We start from the raw sequence: 11,548 nt of genomic DNA, 5'->3' as shown, positions 1-11,548 counted from the left end.
TATATTTATTCCAGTCGTCGTTTTGGTGATAAAGAAGTAAATTCTTGCAGGTAGAAGGGGGCCAAGGTGTCCCAGGGGCTTCAAGGGCGAAGTTGGACCTCCAGGAGAATGCGTTTGCGACCAGAAGAGACTTGATGAAATGCAAAGCGAGATAGATCGCTCGAAAAGTTGGTTGCGTTTGTAATAAAATTTATAATGTCGCACAATATCTTAAATTTATGACAGGGTTTGATATTATAAAAATTAAGCACTCGTTATTAAGAGTGCGTGCACATGCACAAAGACACACACACGCACACATACACACAACACGCACATTAACACGTACAGTCACATACAAGCACACATATACGCACGTAGGCACGCGTGCACACCTACACACAACACGCACATTAACACGTACAGTCACATACAATCACACATATACGCACGCACGCACGCACGCATATGTGCACATTTATTTATGTAGGCCTACCACTATTTCTACTCGTTCCTCTACAAACTATACTGTCATCCTGAAAAAACATTAGGTGTTTATAATAGGTAATATCTAATTTAAAATACTCGATATAGTTAAATATAGGCCTATACTAAGCTTTTAATGTGATAATTCTAAAGAGTTTTTTTGTTGTTTTTTTGTGGCAGTGGTTTGTATTTCTAACCGCATAACAATACAAATAACGACGCAGGCCAAACTTCTTTTATTAAAAAATCAAATATCTTTTTAAAGATTAAATGTTTTACCAAATATTTGTAAAAAAAGTATTATTTAGTATTATTTAATCAATGGTGAAAACATATCCTTATAACGTAAAGCTTTCTAGAAAATTCGATTGACACCATGATTGAATTTGTTGTATCCTTTTAACTTTCTTTGTTCTCGAAATTCGTTCAAATCCGGGTATAATTTAATGTACCCACTTGTGTTTCTTTTTTTGGAAATGTAGTCTAATTTGTGACCCATTCTATAATAAGGTTCGCCACCCCTGAAACAGGGGACGGTGGCGTTATTTTGCACAATGTGCGCAAAAATGTGCACTCCAAAATGTGCAAAAGATGTGCCACATTTTAAACTGCCTTTTTTTCACTATGTACACACATATTAAAATGCCTTAAAAATGTGCGCACATTTTCAAGTTAGAGTTAGAGTAAGAGTTTTTGGAGTTAGAGTTAGAGTTAGAGTTAGATAAACTCTGTACTCTAAGTCTAACCCTAACTATGACTCTAACCTAAAAATGTGCGCAGATTTTGAAGGCAGTTAAAATATATTGGACAGTTTTCAAAATTGCATATAAGAGACATATAAGCTTCCATCGTGTCTGGACTTGAATCTCTCCGAATTATAGTTTTACTGTAAAATTCTGGACAAAAAACGGTCTAAAACAAACCAAAAAAATCAAGAATTCGGCAAAAACAAGATATGTCCCGAAAATAAATTTTCGGCCCATATAATGAACGTCAATAACGAGTTATAGAGTTTTTAATAGGCTAAGTGTGTAGCTTTCCACTGTAGGCTAGCCCTACACAACCAAAAAGTAGGCTGCAACAGCAACATATAGGTCTACACGTTTTTTATTTTTGCTTTGAGCCACGGTTTCTATTTTTTATATTTATTTTGAAGGGCATTTTTAAACTTAGTTTTCAACAGCACATCGCAGGTCTGTTTTTTTAACCGTAAAGCGCAAACAACGGTAAGCTTTCAAATAGAGGCGTTTTTGTGAGAAAGAGAAGTACAGACGATGGCAATCAATCTAATAAGAAGCTGTATTTACTGTGTTTGCTTCGTGATATAGTGTATAATAATCTTTTTAATGCAAGGCTCATCCAACTACGGCTCATGTGCCAGATTTAACCAGGGGAGCCTAAGCGAAGCTAAAATACGGATATTATTGCTTAATAACGAAAATGTTTGTCGGTTTCAAATGTGAACCGAATTTCTAAACGACAAGTAGCCTAAGCTGTATATTTTGTTTAACGTTATGTTGTATTCCCTTCGTTTAATAAGTAAAATCAAGTCAATAAGGTTCGACACGCAATTTTTATACCGTCAGGCCGTATAGCTATCCACCTCTTGTAAAATAAATTGGTGACGGTGATCTATTGCTTGACATAAACAAGATTGCACCTTACAAACATTTGACTAGTACCCGCTAAGCACAGGTCCAGGATTTTTGTTTGGGGATTTTTATTTTTTGTACATCAAAAGGTAAAAGCAGAAAGAAGTGGCTTTAAGAACACCACAAATTCGTTTATTTCGTGGGGGATCATGGTCACGTGGCCCCCTATTATTCGCCCCTTGTTACCTAACTCTCTTGTATTGAAGTCGAGATACTGTTTCTCAAGCAATATTCTTGCGTTGGGGGGTTTATTCACCCTGGCATGAAAAAATCGCAGAAAACATCTAACCTTTTTTCTGTTTTTTTTATTTAACAGTTTCTTAAACTTATGAAACAAGAAGTATGTCGCATACTTTGAATTTTTTGTTGTTTATTTGGGCGCTTTATTTGTCTTGCACAATTTGCTACTGTGCTTACGACAAAGACAATTTCGATGTATGCGTTTATGTTCGACAACGAGAACATACAAAGGGGAATGCTACGACACCTGAAAATGGTCCTGGTAAACGAGAAAGCATGTAATTACGCTGATAAACGGGTTTCACCGTGTTAAATCCTTCCCCGCCTGTTGCTTATCAGCGCTGTAGACAGTAAATGTATAGTTACAAGTTGCTAGGGATGTTCTATTAATTCGAAACTACGACAATACCCAAACACGAGTGTTATCATCCATACTCGTCCGATACTAGTGTGATTTATGGCTAATTAACTGATTATTACCCGCTTTTTTGCGATGGGTCTCTATCCAAAAAGTCTAGCTCGAAAGATAATTGCATTTGCATTACTTTAAAACCCGAAGACAACTGTACTTCTACAAGATTTAGCAAATTTTGGCTTAATAACCTGGAAAGTATAATAAACTGGAAAACAATTTCAACAATTTTGTGCCATAACAATGAACTAACATTTTTCTTATTTCCGTGTTTTTTGCATTTAGATTTGTACAAAGAATTGATGCCATCGAAGATCTTTTTCGAGTACAGTCAAAACCAAGGTATAGGACGTGACATATGTTGCAATATTTCTGGCCACTGTACGTAAAGCTGTTCAACCTCCATAGATTAGCCTAATAAAGACAGTTTTTGTGAAACAAATCTGAATAATTTTGGTAAAGTTGAATTTTTGTTATCTACGTTTTACACTAGGAGGTTAACGTTTTTGTATTACACACATTTTCAGTGACCCGCCTGAGAATTCTTATTTCCAAATAAATATTATACAATTATTTTAATGACCTTTTTGTATAACCGCACATGAGGATTTTTCGAGAAAGCATATCACAGCATTGTAAATATCCCGAACGTGTTAAGGTATAACTGCATCATACGTATGTGTTTGCATATACATCTATTTTAATTAAAATGAAGCCGGGTAGTTTTCTGCATATACCATTGGTCATTACAATAGGATCGATTAAATGTATTCGCAGAAAGATGTTCTGCCGGCATTAAAAGTGGCAGGCTTTCGGATTCGGCTTTTTCAGCATCATCATCCTGGAGAAGTCATGCAAACCACGGTCCTCAAGTGGCCCGATTGGATAACCGGAACAATTCACGGAGCGATCGTGGAATGTGGGCGGCAGGCAACGGTATTATACGTTAGATCATGTAGTTTGTGAACAACTCGTTAAGGTAACTTTCACTTTTTGGGGAGTAATTATGAACGAGCTCTAAGTGTAAAGTATAGCCTTCAAGTTTGGGTTTTTTATACTAACACATTGTATTTTGAATTCCTTGTGTTGATTTTATGGTTTTGCTCGTACGGCATAAAAGCAAAGAATTGTAAACCTTTAATCGTGCGAGCATGGCGTCAGAGCACTATACGTAGTATCATCACGAAACTGTTTAACGTCAACTATAAATGAGCAGACTAAGATTGATATGTATAAAGTAGAACCTGTTTTAGGTTTATTTTGTAATAAAATTCGATTCTTAAAGTAGTTTTTATAAAACAATGAGAAAAATCCTCGGCATTACGTCCGGTAATTTAGCATTGTTTTTTTAATCTCTTTATTTAGCGAAGCCGATCCTTGATTGCGTCTGTAATTTTTTGTTGATAAAATACACACTGTACATAAGCAAAACTTCGTTTTACCAAACAAGCCAATTGGAGAAATACATGATTTTCACGTAAAATATTATAAAGTCGAATATTTCGCAAAACAGGTCAAGTGAACGAATGGATTCAGGTGGACTTGGGATCACCAACCAAAATTACTGGAATAATAACACAAGGAAGAAGGCACTACGATCAGTGGATCACCTCTTTCCGAATATCCTACGGCAACGATCCTTCTTCCTTAAACTTTGTGCAAAATGCACAAGAAACAGACAAGGTAAACCGGTGACGTACAGCTGGGTGTATTCAGAGGTATTTTTGTTACTAAACTTTGACCGTCATATTTTAGTGAGCCTTGAGGGAGGCTTATGCCCGATGTCGCATTACCTACCATGGTATATCGTTGAAAAACGTTAAACAGTCTTAATCTAGATATAAGGTCGGCAACCTTTTTTTAGTTGCGCTCCAAAAACAAACCTAAAAACGTCCCGGCGGCCGCAATACATTTTAATTTGTAATTTTGTTGTTGAAATGCAGTTTCCAGTATATTGTTTTACAATAAGAGTTTATGTACTTCTCATAACTATGTTGTAGCCAAAAGTATTGATAATACGTATTTAACGTCTCCAGAGTAAAATTAGAAACATATACCTGAATATCGTACATAAATAATATCAATGGTCTAAAGTAAACTATACGAACAAAAACATTATTCTAGATTTTCGTCGGAAACAACAATCGTGAAAGCTACAAGGTGAACGCGTTTATTCCAGCCTTAACCGCAAGATACTTTCGGCTTTACGTGGCTTCTTACCATGGACACGCAAGTCTCAGGATGGAGTATTTAAAATGTTAATTACGAAAAACTAACGACAAAGAATTTGTAACAGTGCACCTTGATGCTTTCTGTGTTGTAAATAGTTTGCAAATAATTTAAACGAAACCAAATAAGCCTATACACATGTGTATTGGTAAAAATATATAGAGGTTAATCAGTAATTTAATGTGTGATAAAGCGTTGCTGTTTTGCATGTATGTGCTCGCTTGATATAATAATAAACTTATAACCTACGTTTAGGTATGTCAAAACATTTGAGGAAAGCATAAAGTAGCTACAGACATTAAGTTGCAATTTAAACCAAAATTAAACTTTCCTGTTATTTATGGTTAGGAACGATGTAATGGATCGCCAAATAACTGTAATGCCAAACTGGAAACAGAAGGGCAAAAAACAAATAATCCGAGTAGACACGTAGGAAGCAAGATTTGTAGGCCTACTGAGATCAAGCTTAGAAAAGTGCATGAAAATTTACAAAACTTTCTATAAATGCTTGTTTAATATTCAAGTTGTTTAACGTTAGGTCAAAAAGTGTAACTTTATCAAACACACATTAAAAATTCAGGTTTCTATGTATCGGCCGAAACTTTACGCAGTATTTTGTTGTAACTTAGTTTAAGTTCACACTTGTAACAGACCTACGACTGTTTTTCACTAAGGGTTGAAAAGAGTTTTTTCATTTAAACCTATATTTTTCTTGTTAATGCAAGTCTTTTCGTACCTGGTCTATTCTATACTAATGCTATAATAGCTTAGTGAAATAATACGTCTCCGTTAACCGCTGTGAGTTAGCCCACTATTGACCAGCTATATAGCAGTGGTCTTCAACCTTTATAACAAGCGACCCCAATTTGAACAAATTAAAATCAGAACTTACATTGCGACCCCATTTTGTGTCAGATACCCCAATTTGAATAAAATAAAATCAGAACTAGACGGGGGTGCGGTTGTTGTATATTTTGTCAGGGGGTATATTTTCAGGGCTTAGTGTTTATTTTCAATTTTTACTTTATTTTATTTTTTTTATTTTATTTCATTTATTTTATTTTTTTTAATATTTTGTATTGTGTACTTTGTATTATATGTTTTGCTTTTTATTTTCCTTAACTTGTTTCTGCAAGCAAAAACAGATATGGGCCTAAAACTTCCCCACTTAAAATATGCCTTTGATGCGAAAGGGGTTCAAATATGGCGTAGAATTTGGGGAATGATCGAAACATATATTTGATAAATAGAATTTACGTAGATAATGCGTATCGTCATTTTATTAAATTTTGACCAGCTTACGTGTTTGAAAAGCAAATATTATTATTCTCTTAAAGACTAAAAATGGTTTAACGCCTATGGTTTTCTATACTTTTGCAAACTTTTACTCGGTAATTTTTTACCATGGCTTGGGCTGAGCAATCACTGTTAAAACAGGCTTTAAATCTGTAGTTTTAAACAATATGAAAAACACTATTATGTTCTCAATACGCAAACTATTAAATCGAAAGTTTTGATAGATGTTTAGGCCTGATGTTGGTAGTATGCTGGTTGGAGCAAGATGCACGACAGGTGCAAACAGAGAGGCGTAGACTGCCTTAAGATTTCGCATTTAAACTTGCGGCGGTAAATACACCCTATTGATACTTAATTATTAAGCGAAGCTTATCGCAAAGTAATTGGTCGCCCGAAAAAATGCTGACGCCGCATTTAAAGCAAGCATTATAAATGTGTCACCGATATTCTGCCTTGAACATCTCTACTCGCAATGCTTCCCTCCGTTAATTGTACGGTGGGTGAAACTTTATTCACGGCCTTACCTCTTTGTATATTACCGCGACAATTCGATGAAATACGATTTGGAGAATATTTGAAAAAATCGTATTTGGAGAATATTTGCTATTTGCACCTGTATGGTATTTTACTCCAATCCAACATATCAACACACAATTTTAAGTTGTGTAGGCCTGGTGTTGATATGTTGGATTATAGTTGCCACCAGATTTCGCATTTAAATTTGCCGCGGTAAAATAAGTTGTTTCTTAAGAGCATTAAGACATTTTACTAAAGAGAAGCCTATTTTTAAAATGCAAGTCGCACGAGCCCAGTTTCGGACGTGCCACTTCGCACAATGAAAGTCTCACGCGCGGGACAATAAAGCGCAGCAGGCGGTGAGTCGCTTCGTCACTTCACAAGCTGGACAAAGCAAGCGAATATGAACGAATTCTGTATGAAAGTTTATCTGCTGCTAGATGGCAGTCGTTAGGTAGAAAGAGCTAAAACGCAATATTTCAGGTTTCTGCCCCCCAAGCAAAGGCCCCTGGGGGTGCAGCCTCATAAAGTTCTACAAAGCACCTACATACCACTCTACGCCATGTCTGAAAATTTGAAGGTTCTACGATGTATACTTTTTCTATAAAGCTTCGGACAAAAATCGGTCTGAAACATACCATAGGAAACCATAGGAAACCATAGGAAACCATAGGAAACCATAGGAAACCATAGGAAACCATAGGAAACCAAAAAAGACAAGATATGTCCCGAAAATAAATTTTCGGCCCATATAAATAACGGCAAAAACAAGATATGTCCCGAAAATAAATTTTCGGCCCATATAAATAACGGCAAAAACAAGATATGTCCCGAAAATAAATTTTCGGCCCATATAATTTACATTGCGACTACATTTTGTGTCAGATACGAAAAATATTTCAATTAATGCTGGAACAAAGTAACACGATCGAATATGCGTAATTTATACACAATTCCAGAGAACGGTGGCTACAGATTGCACCAAAATGATTGCCTTTAGGAAGTTTTAGTTAGCATATAAATTTGAATTTAACAAACTAGCACAAAAACTTCAATTTTGTTTTAGCAGTAAATTGCATTCAGTGCGATGTTTGCACCTTCATATAGTGTCTACCAGTTTTTGCAAACGCGACTCCACTTTGCATAAGCATAACCGCATATGTCAAGTTCTATTCCAAGCAATTATAATATTTCGATTTTAATATTGTGCTCATTGCGCTGAATCAGGCTTCACAAAGCCAGTAGGTTGAAAACGGGCGTAGTATTGCAATAACAAATAATTAAACAGAGTGGGGTACGTTGATTACATCACATTGATTTAACAGCTCTTAAGAACTTAAAATAGCAATTTTATGTAGAAGAAACGAAAGCTTGTTCCACCTATGCACTCACTTACGTTTAGCACTGTCGCTGATCGTAAAGAAAACAATTAAATAAATCGTACCAAATGCACAAATCGTACTAAACAGTAGGAACTTTGCGAAGTTACGTCATGATAACAATTGCATTTATCAATAAATATTTGTCCTTATTATTCTTTGAACGAAGGATTTTAATAAAGATCAGCGGTAGGAAATTTAGGATGATATTGTTACTTTTTATCAAAGTCTATAGCAGGGTTTCTTAACCGTGGCCCTTGACCCCCCTGATAACTCTCAAGCTATAGGTCATGGTATTACAAAACTTCTGTCGTTTATGTCAAATAATTAGAACCGATATAATTTATTCGTTTAATCGAAAAAGTTTGAATTAACGCCGCCTATCGCCATGGCGAAACAATTACCGTGGTGCTTCAAACGCAGGCATATATGTGGCGTTAGAGATTTTTCGGACGGCCAATTACTGGCCAATAACTTTTCGCCTCATCATTAAGTGTCTGTCAAATAATTTCAAAACTCATTAGGATTCGCAATTCTGGATTCGTTACTCTAGATTCAAAACCTATTATTGTAGAATACCTGTGTTTTCTACTTTGCTGATCCCTACTCACCAGTTAAACTTTCTAGAACTATTGCTAGAAATATTATGGGTAGTTTATCGCGGAAAAGTTTAAACCTTTGATTGGCGTGAAAACGTCAGGCGTACTTTCGTCGTTATGACTGCAACAAAGCAGTCACATAATACTAATGTGGGTCGCGAAAGCATTTCTAAATGTTACAGTTTTTTATTAGATCGGGAACTACGTAACATTTATGCACCAAATCACAGATAGGTAAAAATTAGATGTGTTGTGTCGCATTAACTATTTCAGTACGTTCGTCAGCAGTAAAGATGTAGGTTTTATGTAACTTTTTTTATTTGGTCATATCTCATTGTGGGTCGCACAATAAAACTTGCTTTAAAAGTGGGTCGCGAACTGAAAAAGGTTGGGAATACTGACGTGGAGAAGTAAAACAAGTAAATGCAATGCTAGGTATTTTTATAAGTAGGGGTGCCACGAGGGTTGAGAGCCTATCAAAGGGGGTCACGAAGCATAAAAGGTTGAGAACCACTGGTCTATAGAAACCTCAATAGAGACTTTGCTTTTTATTAGTACTGTAGTTATCTGGATTTAATTTTCATAATTTCGAAGTGCTGGAGATATATCTACTTTAAAGATCTTTACAAGCCAACGACCCAGCTAACGGATGTCTTTCGCTAGGGGCAATGGAGTCCGATACCCCAGAAGAAAATAATGCAACTGAAATTGAAGAAGATTTACCGATAAGCGAAGAAGAACATGCCGAAACCCAACATTCTGCTGACTTATCAGAATCCAACACTCACATTCAAAATGAAAACGACACATCCAGGCCGGCAACAGCCGACAGCAATCGTGAAATGTTGGTAGTTCAACAACAGCAAAAAAAGCGATATGGCCATGCCCCCCCCCCCCCCCCCCCAAACTAAAAAATATGTACATTTTTTTTACTTAATATGCAGCTTATTTTCGCGGTTCCCTAGGTAGTATGGCCTATTTTTAAGCTTTGTAGTGGTGTACGAGCTTATAGCGCCATATAATGAATATTTCAAAAAAATGGTAAAATTCGTTTCGCGCATTGCGCAAAGCGGCGTTTTTCAGATTTGCAGAGACGGCTTAAGTGACCGTATGCTGACCTCGACTATATAATAACTAACTTAAATCCAAGTACAATTAAAAGTTTTTTTGTTGTTAATGCACATCTGTATCAGAACCAGCCTGCCAATATACTTCATCCGGCCCGCCGCCTCTTTGACAAATTAGACACGAGTCCATTTTAAATACGTTTTGACTATTTTATGTGTGTAAATGCGAAAAATTTTCGCGCTTCGCGCTGATGATCTTTATGCATTCAGTGTGTTTACGTTTTGATGCTCTTTTTGAACTAGATCAGCGCTTCTTTACTGTTGCGCCGTGGAAAGCTGCCAAGTGCGTCGCGGAAAAACGGAAAACGTATACAAACATAATCGACCAATATTTTTTAACCATTTTTTTTTAAATGTAACAAAAACAAGAAATTAAAAGAAATACCGGTATACTAAAAAAATCGCGCTCGCTTCGCTCGCCAGGTCTGCCCCAAATGGTTAACAAACACTATACAATAGATTAACTATCAAATTTCTCGCGTTTTCTTAAAGTAGTGTAATTACACTTTTTTAATAATAGTAGGGGGATGATGACGTGTGGTCTCCAATTTTAAACCAAGTATACGCTTTTTTTAGCGAATTTGCGCCAAGACTTTACTGCCTCCTTAAAAGTAATTATAAACACGTTTTTAAAGTGCAAAAAAACCCGAGGCCCACCTGATCCACAATTGTTATAAAGTTGTAATAACAGAGACCTTTCTGAGTTTGCTTTTGGCCCGCGACTACTACACAAAGGTTGCCGACCCTTGTGTACGGATTTGAATAACTTATCCAATGTTAGGATTAACTCTGCATAGAGTTCTGCTCATTTCAGCAACCTTATTTGGCAAAAACCAACTACAGTAACTTAAAAATTGAGAGAAGTGTCATGAAAGAACCACAGCTGACCGCAGCAGACAGCGCTATGGTTTTATTGCGACGTGGCCTCGGCGCTTTTTTGGTGGCATGTGCGGTTGCTCTCGCCTTTTTGGGAAAAAGCAAGATGTGTAGACAATAGACATGGTAGCGTCTTTCAGCGATATTCTTCATACCGGGTCAAACTAGGAAACCGGCCCACTGTAGAGGCTAACCTTATTACTTTTTCGTGCTTTCAAAAGGTCTATTTTTCGCGTTATTTTGCAGGAGTTAGTTTATTCGGCCAGCCGATGTTATTTTTACCTGAATTATGACGTCATGCAATGGTATACTTTTGTGACGTCATATCTGAAAAAAATTCATGGCCCTCCCCAAACTGAAATCCTAGATCCGCGCCTGGGCTTAATCTTGTGTTTTTTGTGGGACTATAATCGAGTCTAATGTCGCATTTCAACATCCATCGGACACTTTGTGCACCCATCATTGCTAAGCAATATGTGTGTTTTTCTGAATGTGTGTTTTTCCGGACCGTTTTAAGGAAATATGTCAGCCAAAACACGTGAAAACTCAAACTTTCGCATATTTGCGCATAAGTTCACTCTCGAAGAGCGGGTGTTTATAAGTTAGGTTGTTTTATGACGTCACGATATGACGCAACTTATGACGTCACCCCTTAAATTTAAGAGGTTTTGCGGCCCATCGAAATTTTTAAAGTGGCAATGCGGCCCATTCTGCTAAAAGGTTGGACATCCCTGGTTTAGATTTTGAAGTAAGCTCT

This window comes from Ascidiella aspersa, chromosome 4 (genome assembly GCF_963924565.1).
Source record: "Ascidiella aspersa chromosome 4, kaAscAspe10.2, whole genome shotgun sequence".
In the NCBI taxonomy this organism is placed as follows: Eukaryota; Metazoa; Chordata; class Ascidiacea; order Phlebobranchia; family Ascidiidae; genus Ascidiella; species Ascidiella aspersa.
Note: the sequence above shows the minus strand (reverse complement) of the source record.